Source organism: Manis pentadactyla, chromosome 10 (genome assembly GCF_030020395.1).
Source record: "Manis pentadactyla isolate mManPen7 chromosome 10, mManPen7.hap1, whole genome shotgun sequence".
Classification (NCBI taxonomy): domain Eukaryota; kingdom Metazoa; phylum Chordata; class Mammalia; order Pholidota; family Manidae; genus Manis; species Manis pentadactyla.
The window spans coordinates 22,869,126-22,884,828 of NC_080028.1; positions in this window are offsets into that span (position 1 = coordinate 22,869,126).

A 15,703-nucleotide genomic window follows, 5' to 3' on the forward strand; every position below is an offset into this window, starting at 1 on the left:
TTGAACCAAGAATACCATACCTGGCAAGATTATCACTTAAATTTGAAGGAGGGATTAAACAATTTTCAGATAAGCAAAACCTAAGAGAATTTACCTCCCACAAACCATCTCTACAGTGCATTTTGGAGGGGCTGCTATAGATGGGAGTATTCCTAAGGCTAAATAGCTTTCACCAGGGGAAATAAAACCACAGCAAAGAAAGTGGAACAATTAATTTCTAGGCAGATGCAAAACCAAATCAACTAGCCACAAAGTCAATCAAGGGAAAGACAAAGAGTACAGAATATGATACCTAATATATAAAGAATGGAGGAGGAAGGAAAAGGAGGAAAAAAAAGAAGAACCTTGAGGTTGTGTTTCTAATAGCATACTGAGTGAGTTAAATTAGACTGTTACATAGTAAGGGAATTACCCTTGAACCTTTGGTAACTACGAATCTAAAGCCTGCAATGGCAATAAGTGCATACCTATTGATAATCACCCTAAATGTAAATGGACTGAACGCACCAATCAAAAGACACAGAGTCACTGAATGGATAAAAAAACAAGACCTGTCTATATGCTACCTACAAGAGACTCACTTCAAACCCAAAGACATACACAGAATGAAAGTAAAGGGATGGAAAAAGATATTTCATTCAACTAATAGTGAGAAAAAAGCAGGAGTTGCAGTACTTGTATCAGACAAAATATACCTGAAAACAAAGAAAGGCACAAGAGACAAAAAAGGACATTACATAATGATAAAGGGGTCAGTCCAACAAGAGGATATAACTATTATAAATATCTATATACCCAACACAGAATCACCTATGTATATGAAACAAATGCTGACAGAATTAAAGGGAGAAATAGAATGCAATGCATTCATTTTAAGAGACTTCAACACACCACTCACTGCAAAGGACAGATCAACTAGACAGAAAATAAGTAAGAGACAGAGACACTGAACAATGTATTAGAACAGATGGACCTAACAGACATCTACAGAACACTTCATACAAAAGCAACAGAATACACATCTTCTCAAGTGCACATGGAACATTTTCAAGAATAGATCATATACTAGGCCACAAAAAGAGCCTCAGTAAATTCAAAAAGATTGAAATTGTACCAACCAGTTTCTCAGACCACAAAGGTATGAAACTAGAAATAAATTACACAAAGAAAATGAAAAAGCCCACAAACACATGGAGGCTTCACAGGGTGCTCCTAAATAACCAATGGATCAATGACCAAATAAAAACAGAGATCAAGCAATACATGGAGACAAATGACAACAATAATTCAACACCACAAAAATCTGTGGGACACAGCGAAGGCCATTCTAAGAGGGAAGTATATCACAATACAGGCCTACCTCAGGAAAACACAATCCCATATGAACAGTCTAAACTTACAATTAATGAAACTAGAAAAAGAAGAATAAATGAGATCGAAAGTCAGTAGAAAGAGGGACATAATAAAGATTAGAGCATAAATAAATAAAATTGAGAAGAATAAAACAATAGAAAGAATCAATGAAAGCAGGAGCTGGTACTTTGAGAACATAAACAAAATAGATAAACCCCTAGCCAGACTTATCAAGAAAAAAAGAGAATGGGACTAGTACAATCATTGTGGAAAGCCATATGGAGGTTCCTCAAAAAACTCAAAATAGAAATACCATTTGACCCAGGAATTTCACTCCTAGGAATTTACCCTAAGAATGTAGGATCCCAGTTTTAAAAAGATATGCACCCCTATGTTTATCACAGCACTATCTAGAATAGCCAAGAAATGGAAGCAAACTAAGTGTCCATCAGTAGATGAAAGGATAAAGAAGATTTGGTACATATACACAATGGAATACTATTCAGCCATAAGAAGAAAACAAATCCTACCATTTGCAACAACATGGATGGAGCTAGAGGGTATTATGCTCAGTGAAATAAGCCAAGCAGAGAAAGACAAATACCAAATGATTTCACTCATCTGTGGAGTATAAGAACAAAGGAAAAAATGAAGGAACAAAACAGCAGCAGAATCATAGAACCCAAGAATGGACCAACAGTTACCAAAGGGCAAGGGACTGGGGAGGATGGGTTGGAAGGGAGGGAGAAGGGGAAAAAGGGGCATTACGATTAACACACATAACTTGGGGGTGGGTCACGGGGAATGCAGTATAGCACAGAGAAGATAAGTAGTGACTCTATAGCATCTTACTACACTGATGGACAGTGACTGAAATGGGGTATGTGGTGGGAACTTGATAATGGGGGGAATCTAGTAACCACAGTGTTGCTCATGTGGTTTTATATTAATGATACCAAAATTAAAAAATTTAAAAAAAAGAATTACAGCTTAATACTTCTGATTTAAATGAAGTCCAACTGGCAGCCCTTGAAATGGCTTTTTCTGATTCCTAGCTAAAATACTTATAAAATGCAGAAAAATATAAAACCCATACCACCATCAAAAAAAAATGAGTTAGAGACAACATTTTACTAGACTCTGAGAATTATTTCAACTAAATATGGCTCACAAACATGGATTAAAATGCATGCTTGCAGGGCCTCAGAAACCCTGGTCTGAAGGACCACAAGCCTGAGCAGCCAGAGGCTGTTTTCCCCCCTCTGCACCACCTCTGACTCACCAATCTTTCTCTATTTCTTCAGACTGAAACTCCCAGAAACTAGACAACAAATGATCCATTACTTCCTTTATATTGCTGCACACCGTGGAAGACCTCTTCTCTTCCCCAAGGGCATTTGAAAAATCATATGGAAAAAGAGGAGAGAAAATAGCCAGTATCTCAGAGGAGGAGCACACTCCTGAAAATGCTTCACTTAGAGGAATCATAAGAAACTCTACAGATTAGTTTGGCAGCTTCAACTGGATGCCATCCAAGAGGCTGGGCCCTCTAAGATACCCCGGAAGAAACCATTAGAAAGAGAGGGTCAAGAACATAAGATGACAAGTTGAGTTTTGGAAACTTGAGTATAAAGGAAACTGCATGGACCTAGGAAGATTTTCAAGAACACTAAACTGTAATAACAAAATTAAAACTCATATTGAAGCTGGCAAAGAGTGGACTTTACACTGCAGAAAAATCAAACCAGAAAGAGGGGTGGGGAGAAAGTGAGTACCAGGTTCTCCTTAAGTGCCAGGAAAGAAGGCAGAATAAGTAACAGCCTGTGATTAGTGTGGCACTAGAGTGGTAACTGGTGCAAACAGTGGCCTGAGAGAGCAGCAACGTAGTCCTATGAGTGCTGGCTCTTCATGTGCATGAAGATCCTGTAAATGGAGCAGGAGTTCAATCAGGCAGCAAAGAAGTTAGGAAGGATGCTGATGACGACCTTAGTAGGAGTGTGACAAAACCAAAGGTATAACCTGAACCTGAGAGAGGTTACTTCCTCTAAAAGGTCTGTACTCAAAGCCACGTTTGGTCTTGGCTACAGCCCAGAAATTAATGGTATATCATGGTGAGTGAGCCTACACACACTCCAGGGCTGAAATCCTGGATCCATCACCACGTGACCTTGGTCAAGTTATTTCTTTTTGCCTAAAAAATTAAAATTATAATTAAATTATATGAGAGAATAATCATCATTCTTTTCCTCATGGGAATGAGGAAAAAAGCAATTTGTCACATAATAAATGCCCAATAAACCAGTTGTTGTCTTGCTGTTGTTATTCAAATCAGAGGAAAGGGTTACCTACATGGCCCTAGAGATGAGGAGAAGTGTATCAAAATAATTAAAGAAGCTAAAGAAATGCAAACTTCAAACAGGCAGTTTTGGAATTATGCACAATACTAGGGGAGTGCAAGATCCCACCTACTCAAATCAAAAGAAGAACTGCATAATTTAAGCCAGAAGGAACTAATCCCACCTAAAGGCAATGGTTAGGAGTCTCCTGCTGTCATAACAATAACCATGCTTTCACACCAGACCCTATGTATCCTGATCAAAATCTCTAAACAATATGCTTTCTCAGCCAGTTGATGGAACACAGCAACCAGCTGTTCCTTAACTGTATCTCCAACTTCTCGGCAATGGCAACAATTGATTTTAAATAATAAAATCTAGAGGGTAAGTGTCTTTCCCCTCCAGGAATGTTTGTGTTAAATAAAAAAGTAAACCAGACCTACAGAAGTAATACTTTTGTGGCAACTTTAGGAAAAGGTTTCTAATCATGGGACAATGCTTACACATGTAGTATGTAAAAAAGTTTAATGTTAAAGAGCATATGGCATATCAGTGAATATGACAAATTAGCCTTGATATTCCAATTTAAAAGGTATAATTGAGTAATAGATTTTAGACTTTTACCTTTGAGTGTAAAGATTTAGAGAATTTAATCAAGTTTATAAGTATTGGAATGGTTAGGAGAGCATGTGATTCATTATTTAAGGTTAATTTATTAGATTTACTGGAGTTGTTAAGATTTGGCTGGTAGGTCAATTATTTGAAAAGCTTAAAAAGAAAACTGAATGTATTAAATGTATAAATGGATTTTAAATACTTAAGGGGATTTTATTAACTATGTTGTAATGGGACATGCTTGGGAGTTAAATGTGCTCAACTTAAATTGATCAAACATTATTATTCAAAGGCTCCCTTGAAAGCAATTGTTAAAATTTACTAGAATCATAAATCAAATAATAAACTATGTAAGGTGAACTTAAAGGTTTGAGAAAAACGATTGCGAAAAACTGCAGCTTTAATAAGTGAATATTAGACTAAAACTTTGAAGAACAGCATAGCCTTTTTTCTCAGCACAAAAGCAGCCCTCAGACATAAAAAAAAAAAATCACAATTAACAAGGAGAGCCCACCTAAAAATCATTTTTCTGGAAACAAAACCCCTATAAATGCAACAGAAGCAACAATAAGACATGATCGAAAATTACTAAGCAAAGCTAGAAAAAAAATGACTTGAGTAGGCAGACCAAATGGGCTTACTATATTTTAGGAATTACATTAAGAATTAAGATTACATGCTAGAAAACAAACTCAAATTACAAGGATAAAGAAAATAAAATCATATTACTCTCCACACAGAAAAAAAACAAAACAAAAAAGGTGATCCGCAAGGGAAAAAAAATCAGGCTAGCTTCAGACTTCTTCTCCTCATAAGAAAAGGCTGGAGGACAACAGTTCAAGAGCTACAGGGTTTGAAGGGAAAAGGTTACTGTCTAAGTATTTTCTACTTCACCAACTTGTTATCCATGTATGAGGCAACTGACATTCTCTGATATGTAAGAGCTCTAAAAATATACTTGAAGATACATTCCCATGAACAAAGACAAATTAAAAATCGGAATCTAGAATCAGGCAGACATGAATAAGAGGACTGTGGTGAGCATTACGCACGAGTTAGAGTTAGGTTTAAAGAAGTGCACATGCTTTTCTCAGGCCAAATAGCACTAAACAGTCATTTAACTGCTTCCTTCCCACTTTCCCAATGCATATAGGGAAATTCTTTATCAGCAAGCCCTGCATAAGAGGAACAGTATTCACGTGGCAGAACTTAAAAAACTCTCTCATCCACTGAAGATAAAGCCAATATGAAAGAAGTCTTAGGATGTGTTCCATTCACACTGCCCCCTCCTAAGAAAGAACAGCAAGCCCAGGATGGAAGTGCAAGAAGCCCTGTATGAACATTAGTGATATTCCTTGATGCAGGCTTGGGCTAGCCTTGGCACAATGGGGGGCCACCTGCATGCCATTTCGTCCACATCACGAATGGAAAGCAGGCTGCCCCAAGACCCACATCTTCCCTTGGGGTGATTTCATTTCAGTCCCTGATGTGCCTCCCTCAAGTTGGCTTCCCCTAGGAACCCAGTCCATTCCAAAGCCTAAGTGCATTGATGGGCCTGTTCTACTTCCCCCCAGAGGTAACTCGAGGATGTGGCTGGAAATGTCTTCCACTGTTTCCAATTGTCCATTGCAATTAAGAAGATCCCTCATGCATCTGTTACCCACGGAGGCTGCTCTTCTCAGAGCACAGAGAGGACTTCGATGGGCAATGCTCCCATTCTCCACAAGCCAGCCACTTTTTCCACTACCTTTGAAATCAGATTTTTGTGACTGAGTTTTTCCATTTTATGTGAAAGACACCATTTACATGCATATGTGTACACCTTTAAGAAGTCAAAAAATATTTTTAAAATTGTAAACAGCTTCTCTGGGAAACAGAACAACAACACAAACCTCTATTATACTCCATTAAGAATAAATAACCAATGGAATTTTTATTCATCCACTTTACAAATATTATTTTTGACCTACAATGTAGATACTGCAAGGACTACTAAAATGAATAAAAGCTTGGTCCCTGCTCTCATGTACAGTAGAAAGAGGTGAGCAAAAACAATTTGATGCACTATGATATGAATTGTGATAAGAGTGGTACAAATAATGGAATATGATAGCTCACTGAAGGAAAAGGAATTTCAAAAGAATGAGCAATAAGCTTCATGAGGGGGTCAGCATTATAAGAAGCATAAACAGAAACAGTTCAAGAGTAGACAGAAGGAAGGTTGGGTTTCAATTTTTGCTTTTTTTTTTAAAGTAACCTAAAAAGCCTCATGCACTATTTGGTAAAAATTTAGTGCATTTTCTCAGCACAAAAGCAGCCCTCAGACGTAAAAAAAGAAATCACAATTAACAAGGAGAGCCCACCTAAAAATTATTTTTTGGGAAACAAAACCCCTATAAATGCAACAGAAGTAACAATAAGACATGATTGAAAATTACTAAGCAATTTAATAAGAGTCAAACTAAAGACTTAGTTTGACTCTTTTCGTTGCAAATCTTAGAAATCCAATTTGAACTTTTTGGCTTAGAGAAAAAAAGAAATGTATTGATTTTGGGGGGTAAGAACACTGGAGATGGTTCAGGTAATCACAGAAAGGGTTAAGGCCAAAGACCTATTATGGCGGATCTGGTTTATATCAAATGACCATCCAGGACCAATCAACAGAAGCTGAGCCTGTGGACATGTTTAATAAATGTGGTAGCTTCTCTACAGAGACCCACAAAGTTGAAATAAAGGAAATAGGGTTTACAAAAGGAGAGAGAAGACCATAAAACCCTGCAAACTCAGCTGTGTAAACTTTGAGTTCTTTATCTTGAGTTCTTTATCTCAGAAAGAATTCTTTCTGAGAATTATTCAGTATCATAAACAGATGGCTGGACAGCCAGCCGTCAGCCTGTTTCTATTTCAGGTTAACAAGCACCACAAAAATCAACAGAACAACATGTACTGTAAAGGGGAAAAAAAGAACACCTCTAGGCATTGTTGATAATCCTAATACTGAAAGTACAGAGAAATCTCAGGTACAAATTTTTCAGGAATCACCAAAAATAATAGGCTTTTGATGTGATCTATATCCTGCAACAACATTTAAAACAGATATTCACACCTCTCTTCATTTCACCAGTTCTATAACCAGGTCATGAAAAACACAGTTTCACACTGGCCTCTTCACTGGATGTCTGGACAGTTAAACAAAATTTTATTTAACATCCATTTCACGTGGTTAAAGACAACCGGCGTGGCTCCTAGCGTTTCATTGTTTCCAGGCCAAGACCTCTTATGAATAACTAAGATGCTCAGTGAGGAAGACTGATTAAACTGGGGTCTTCAGACCCCCCAGAAAACACAGAGCCTACTTATATTCACTTTTATAGAGTAAGAGGGCCATTAAAAGGTTTGCGTATCAGGGAACAGCAGGTTTTGCTCTGATGAATACCAGCAGTCGTATAGGAACATCCGTGGTGGGTAGGAGCATCCCTCTGAGTTTTCCTGACAGTTAAAGGGCTGAGGATCGGCACACAGCACCACAAACAACGCTCGGGTTGTTCCCACAGCCCTCCAAGTACAGTTGACAGATTTAGCAAATAAAAGTTTAGGACATCCAGTTAAATTGAATTTTACATAAACAACAAGTAATTTTTTTCAGTAGAAGTATGTCCCATACAGTACTTGAGATACTTCTACTAAAAATGTGATCATTGTCTGAAATTCAAGTTTAAGGTAGGAATCCTGTATTTCATCTCCTCCAAGGTCTCTTTGGTATTGCTTTCAGTCCTCTTCCTGAAAACCTAAAAGGTTTCAGCCTAAACAGCTTCCAAGAATTAAATGTCATCACGTTTTTTATCCATACCTTATAAGCACTTGACCTCTGCCATTTTATAATCACCAAATTCTGAATTCAGAGAAGACCCAAGGAATGATAGAAAAGAGGGAATGCAAGTAATAAATAAATAAGTTTGTTTTCTCTTTCAAATAATAACCTTTTCCCCTGTGCCACTCCACCCCAAAAGTAGTGGCAACAGTGTTGCTAGTGATGGGGGGGCATCCATCATAGGTGCAGGTCACAGTGCAGTGGGAATCTCCCACAGAGGCATGATACCTGGGAAGGTAACTGTCAATGCCAAATGCATACTGGTCAGGATCCATGTGGCAAAATGCCGCTGCCATGGCTGTCCTCTATCCATATATTCTGACCATGTGCACATCCTTTTGACAGGCACACTGCAAAGGGAGGAGGCCATATATTATCTCTCAACATCCAGAATTTAAACCTACCCTTGCAATGTCAGGTCTGGGAGGTCCTTGTATTAAACACAAATCATAAAATACTTGAAGAATGAACACAAAAATCATAACTCATCCTTCAACTCAATGCCTCTACTTGTCACTTCTATTTGAGAATTTTTACTTGTTCTTATTGAGGGCAAGGTATGTGTCGGGAGGTAAGAGGGTTATGTTTAGCCAAGAAAAGTAATATAATTCCAGGATGGGGGAACAAAAGCATCTCATCAATGACCCTAGCAAATAGATTTAAAAACAAACCCCCAGGTCAGATTTGTTAGGTGGCCACAAATCTGACTGCTGGGGTCCCAAAAAAGTGACTGATAAATAAAAGGAATGAAATCAGGCATCTATCCTGCTTTTCCTGTACTTTCTGGTGACACTTCCTGGGTTTCTGGATAATCAAACAGTTAATGAGAGAAATTTCTTCTTTTTGGAAAATTTCCACTAATAAATTCAGAAGGAATGAGAGAACTAGAAGATCACCTTTTGCAAGCCCTTAAATGAAATAGTGGATCTAGACAACAATAATAAAAGAACATAAACTTGATAATGGAGGGATGAGGCTGCCACACGTGTCCTTACTCATGGATCTTAGCATCCCCTGAAATGAAACCACCGGACCCTATGGCTCCATGACCTGAAGCAACAAAAAGTACAGTGAGCTGCCCAGGAAAGTTTCCTACCTAAGAGTTAAACTCAAACCTAACTGAAGCTCAAGACCATTCTATCACCCTCTCTACTTTTGCATATATCTGAAGGTTTTAAAAAACAGGCATTCAGAATGTCCTTGGAAACTGCCTCAACCTTTGTTTTAAATCTTTCTAAGATGCATTCTTAGTTCCCTTTCTGGCCTAAGTACATTCACCATGCTGCACCCAGCTGAGTCTTTCTTTGGTGACTAAAGTCATCATTTCAGGCTTATTAAAGTAAACTTCAAGTAGGAGTTTCCATAGCTACTGATTTAAATCATGTAAAGGAGATTGAGCAGTACCTATACGAATCCCAGAACAATTATTCATTGATCATAAATGGTTTTCAGGATCTTTCATATACTAATTATTGCCACCATCTATTTTCTTGATATCTGGTCTTTCCGATGAAATTTCTAAAAAAATATTCACAACTATATAGTGAGTGGCGATGGGAACTGGGACTACTAAAACACTGGTTAGTTGGATTCTGGTTATAGGCGGTAAACCACCTTACACAAAAGGACTTATGGCCGAGAATGGGAAGCTGGTTAATGAGAACATTCTGAGAGGGTGCTGCTCATCACACTGTGCAGGCCAGACTCCCGGATGAAACAGGACCAGTCGTCTGCATGCAAAACCAGGTGAGGTTAACTTCAGACCTCATGAAGATAACAAGCATATGCGAACAATGGGCTGTATTCACACACAAACGTAAAGGAAAGAGCAGGGTTCTAGAAGAAACACTTGTTCTTTCTTACAGAAATTGTGGCTGAAAACCTGTAGCCTTCAAAAGTAGAGGGCTGTGCTTCCGGTTTCATCTGCATTGCTCTTTTTCCTCCATCCTCACCATCCTATTCTCATTCCACCTTGGTCCATAGGGGTGTAGCTGCGTTTGTTATCAGTGCCCTTCTGTTAAATCTCTCTTAATGCACTTCAGAGTTCAACACTTTATGTGTTCTCATTGTCCATCATTTTGAGGAAGATACTTTGCTTCTGCCAATATCATCCGTACCATGCTGGCTGCCTACCTTCTGTGTAAACCCCTGGCAGACATTGTTTGTCTCTTAGTTTATGACGTGTTGTGACTTATTGCCTGTCTACTCTCTGAGTTCACAGTGGGGCTGTTCTGTAACTTCTGTCTGCCTGTGGCAAAGGAAAGAGAAGGGCTTGTTTGCTGTTTGTTTTTATGTTTTATTTGTGGGGAAGACAATTTCCTGACTGGAGTGCTTGCTGAAAACTGACTTCTTCCTCCCTTGGCTTATTTCTGATCCAGTGCCATTTGTCTTGGCATCCCATCTCCCCTCTCACTACCCTGGTGGGGAGGTATATGTTTCTTACTGTGCCATGCCCAACACAGAATAGACTCAATAGTAACCTTCCTGAGGTTGGTTTTGCTATTTAAATTTCCACAGACAAATTACTGCATCTTGGCTCATGGATAGAAGTAGAGATTAAGGCTCTACGAAAGAAAAGGAAATTCTACAAAACCCAGAGCTGAGTTTAATAGAAACGAATCCCTGTCACTGTGATTTTGGCCCTCTTCTGATAAAACTGAAATGAAGATCTCTTGCCTCTTTCTTCCTTAAATACTCTTTCTCCCCAAATCTAACCCCATTTCCTGGATACAATAAAAATTGAAGATTAAGATCACCAAGCATTGCTACTCAAGAAGCACAATAGGTAGAGGACTCAAGGTAAAAGCCTGAGAAAAACCTGCCATCTCCTGAAAAGGGTACGGTAAATTCAGAGGGAGGAGATGTAACTGATAATGGGTACCCTCTAGAGAAATGAGGGCAAGTAACAAGAGTCCAGAAGAATAACTAAAGACTTCATAAGAAGGCAAATCATTATACTGCAGATAGAGGAGGACAAGAATCTAAAATAAAAATGAAAGAAGTCCGAAACAAGACAATGGGTTCAAAACCAGGGACAGTCAACAGCCCGCTAACTATACTGAGAAGAAATGGTGGGAATGGGGAGGCAGACTAGTGAATGGAAAGTCACCCTAATACTGAGAAAGTTACTTTTCCCTAATCATCTAAGTCTGGCCACAGGAAGAAAAGACACTCAGAAGAAACTAGATAGATCATTCTCTTCCAGATGACAAAAAGGACGCTAAAGAGAGAAACAGCTCACCTTGGACTTACAGGTAGAAGCAGGATGAACTAACCAGCATCCATAATTAAAGAGGACAGAACCCAGAGAGAAGCTGTGGGCTGAAGAGGAGATAAATCTATGCTACGGTCAGTGCAGCAGGTGCAGGACGTAATGTTCTGAACTTGATGGTGGTGGGGCAGCAGGAAGAGGAAGTGGCAGGAGGTTGAACAGAATCCAGGCAGCTGTATTTATTCGGGGGAGGCCCTCAGGCCTCCTCACTCCAGGAGACCTCAGCTGGGACCCAAGCTTTCAGGCTGTGCTGAGCTATGGTGGGTGGAATGGGGGAGGGAGGTACCGCTGACATGGAGGGAAACAGTAGGAACAAGGTGGCCCAGGCAGATCAATTTTGAAGGAAAAAAAACCTTTCCTGACTTCCTAAAGTGAAAGAATTTGAGGTTATCTAAGAATCTAATGCTACCATCTGCTTGAACCTAGACTGATGGCCAACATTCTTCTAATAAATAGTTACTTATCTCCTACTATATTCAATGCACCAGCAGTCAAAGTAGAAATCAAAAGAAAATAATCAAGGTGACATTGAAAGGAATGGACTAAAAGAAGAATTAATTTCTAAGTTGGAATGCTGGTAGCCTCAGGTTATAAACAGTACTGGCCTTTATCATCTGATATAAATACAGATTCTATTCACCCACGCATATAGCCAAGTATTCAACCAACAACTTGCTGAACATCTACTGTATGTCAAGATTTGTACCAGATAGTGGGAACAGAAAGATGTCAGACATGATTCCTGACATGAATAGCTCTGCCCAGTAAGAAACAAGGGAAAAAAGTTAAAAAACCAACAGTATAGTACAACATAAGCACAAATTAGGTAGATGTTCAAGAAACTATAAGAGCCCAGGGATGAGATAACACTTTACCTAAAGATGGTAAAAGGGGTGTAAGGCATTCCAATCAGAGGGAACAGCATGTGCGAAGACTAGGATAAGAGAAACAGCATGGCATATTCACTGAGGGGCAAGTAAGTTCCCTGTAGCTGGAGTCTTGGAAGAACCAGAAAAATGAGCAGATTAGATAAAAGGAGGGCTTCTCAACCTCAGCACCACGGATGTTCCAGACTGTACACTTCTTTGTTGTGGGAGCCTGTCCCATGCTTTGCAGGATGTTTAGTGGCATCCCTAGCCTCTGCCCACTAGATGCCACCGTCATACCACCCCCCCCACACACACACACAACCACAGTGACAATCAAAAATGACACCTGGAAGGCAAAATTGACCTGGCTGAGAATCACTAGATCAGAGAGGGTCAGTTTATGAATGGCGTTATTGTCTTCTAAACACTAGAAATCATGGAAGGAATTGACATGATCGGAGAGGAACGTGAGGCATATCACTTTTGTACAGAAGATCTGCGGAAGGACGAAGCCAGAGTGAGGAGCCTGGTGAGCAGCAGCTACTACAATAGTCCAGGCAAGTCTGGGATGCCAGCCTGAACTGAGGCGGTGGCAGTGGCAGTGGGAGCAGAGAAAGGAGGGCAGAAGGCAGAGGGAGAAGATAAAATGATGACGTGTCTTCCTGCCCTCTCCGGCAAAATGATCACTGAGGAGCAAACAAGCTAAATCTTGAAGTGATTATAACTAGTAAATAGATTTACAATGTTAGTGATAGAAAAATGAATACTTCATGAAGCTTTCCTGAGAAAACATTACTGCTTTTTCAAAAATCACTTTACATTAAAATTAATACATTCATTTATTTAACAACACTGTTCACTTCTGGGCTACCAGAAAACAGGAGAAACTGTGTAAACATATGTAGGGTTACGTGTATGGAACAAAACCGTGAGACTCGGTGGGGTGGTGGCCCGTGGAATCTGAAGAGACCTCGATCTTCTCTCTCTTACGGCTGCTTCAGAACCTAACCCCATCCCAAGGACAAGAAAAAAATAAAACTTCAGCCAAACAACACTGTCTTTTTCAAGGAGATACTCTTTCTTGTACACACCCAAGCATATACTGTTTGTGAATTTATATAGTATTATTTGTCCAATAATTGGAAAGCGTCAAAGCATTACAGGAGCCAATTAATTGTGTTTTCTCTGAGAGCAGCTTTACATGAGAAAATTAAAATGCTTTTGTAGGGACAACCGTCAGATTGTGACATACAAGAACACTGACCACAGTCTTCATTCCTGCTGAGATGTTCAAGTGTCAAGGCAGACAAGGGCAGCTCATCGTGGTGCCATCACACCCGCACGCCCTGGGCTGTCACTCAGAGAGCACGCCCGCCAGGCCTCCCGACGCGGGTTCCCGCCTTCTCCCAGCACTCACCCTAAATCTCACAGCCACTGTCTTCTCCGTCTCGGCTCTGCATGACCAGAACACAAAGCCCCATGTTCACAGATGCTGTCATCCAAATTGAAATCAGAGTGAAACCCCTGACAGTGAGTTAGCCAGCCTTGAATATCACTCAGGTAGGAGAAGCATTGAATTGGCTAAATTAACATTTTCCTCCTTCAAAGTCTGTTTTATTCCCCTACCTCTTCTATTTCATTTTCAACATTCAGGTAACTGACTTATTAACCAATCTCTCTGGAGACTGCTGGTCTTTCCAAGGAGACTGTTACTGAAAAAGCTTATTCTGCTCAAACTTACTATTACTGGAACACCTCAGGAGACATAACATTTATAAACTTCCTGTCACCGAATGTGCTTTCGGAAGGCATTCATTTTAACTTAATTTGCAGGACTGAAAGTCTCAAGCTCACATGCAATATAAAAAGTGACTTTTTTACCTATTACCCATGATCATTTTGCCTTCTGCCAATGGTGTAAAGTTGAAAGAACACTGCAGAACTGGAAACCTTCATTTGTAGTTAAACAATGAGCTCTAAGACAGCCATTACCTGGACGGCAATCTTTTCTCTCCCCCTCTCAGAATCTAATATGCTATCAATATAGCAAACTACTGCTTTTCTTCAGGTGATACACTACTTTAGCACCAATGAATACTTCACAGAGATCTTTGAAAAATGTAGTTTAAGGATCATTTTTTCCTGCCTCCTAATCTTCATTTGTTTTTCTAATATTTATATGAGTTCTTTATTATGTACAGAAAACCAAAATGCTTACCCCCAGAAAACTGCTTATAAAAGTAATTTGTAATTACTTACAAAAGTAAAAGTAATTTACGATATGGTAATGGATAAACTAATCAAATGACTCACATGTCCTTCTCCTAGTAGATATTACCAATTTACAACTAAATACTTTTAATACCATTAACATCCTTAGTGGTATTTACCCCAGATTCCTGAAAAATAAATTAATAATCTGGGCAATCTTGGCCCATCTCATCTCTGGGCTGAGGTCACTGCCACCCACCTGGGACCAGAAGTGACAAATAATGGAGTAGACTGCCTTTGAGTAAGACCTCAAAACTGTGAAGTCACTATCCATTAAACTACATGGATAAGTTAGGATCATATATTTGGGATGAGATACAGGATCCTTTTCCACTAAATTTGAACCACTGAACTGATCTGCTTAAGCCAGATGGAATCACCTCATTTGGATATTAATGTTGTATTCACTCTATTGCTCCCCTGAAACTATTTTTGGGAAGATCTCCAATGGCCTCATTTTGGCTAAATCGACCCACAGGACACTTTAAAGTCTTCACCTTAATTGATCTCTATCTTTTCTCTCCTTTCATTCTCTTTTTGGGCTACTTTTATGGGAGGCTTCTTTAACTTTTTATCCCAATTATTACAGTGAATGTTTTATTTGAGCAATTATCTCTGATTTCCAACTGTTCTTTGTTCTTCTATTTTTCACATTCATAGCATCTTGTTCTCCTTTCATATAGGCAATAGCTTCCAATACCTTCTTTAAATCTCTTGTCATTGTTGTTTTTAAATTATCCTCCATACTGTGAATTCTCTGCTTCTTCAGGGGTCAGTTTTTTATGATTATCTTTTGCTGTCTCTTCTATCCTGTGAACATTGTCAAATACAAGGCTGTCTAGAAGCACAATTTGTCAACTTACAGGTTTCCCTTTAGGGTGACAGGGTGAGTAGGTGAAAGCCAGCTTTATTTATGTGCCATCAAAATGACAGAATATGAAGGGCTTTATTCCAGAGTGGTAATACTCACACTAACAGTCCATGTTTTTCTGAAACATTCATTCAATGTCTTCAGAAAAAAATACTCTAGGCTTTTGTTTTGTTGCCATTGTTTTTGCCTGGAGGAAAATATTTGGTTGCTAGACTTTCTGAAGAAGAAAGTAGACTATGTGTCCTT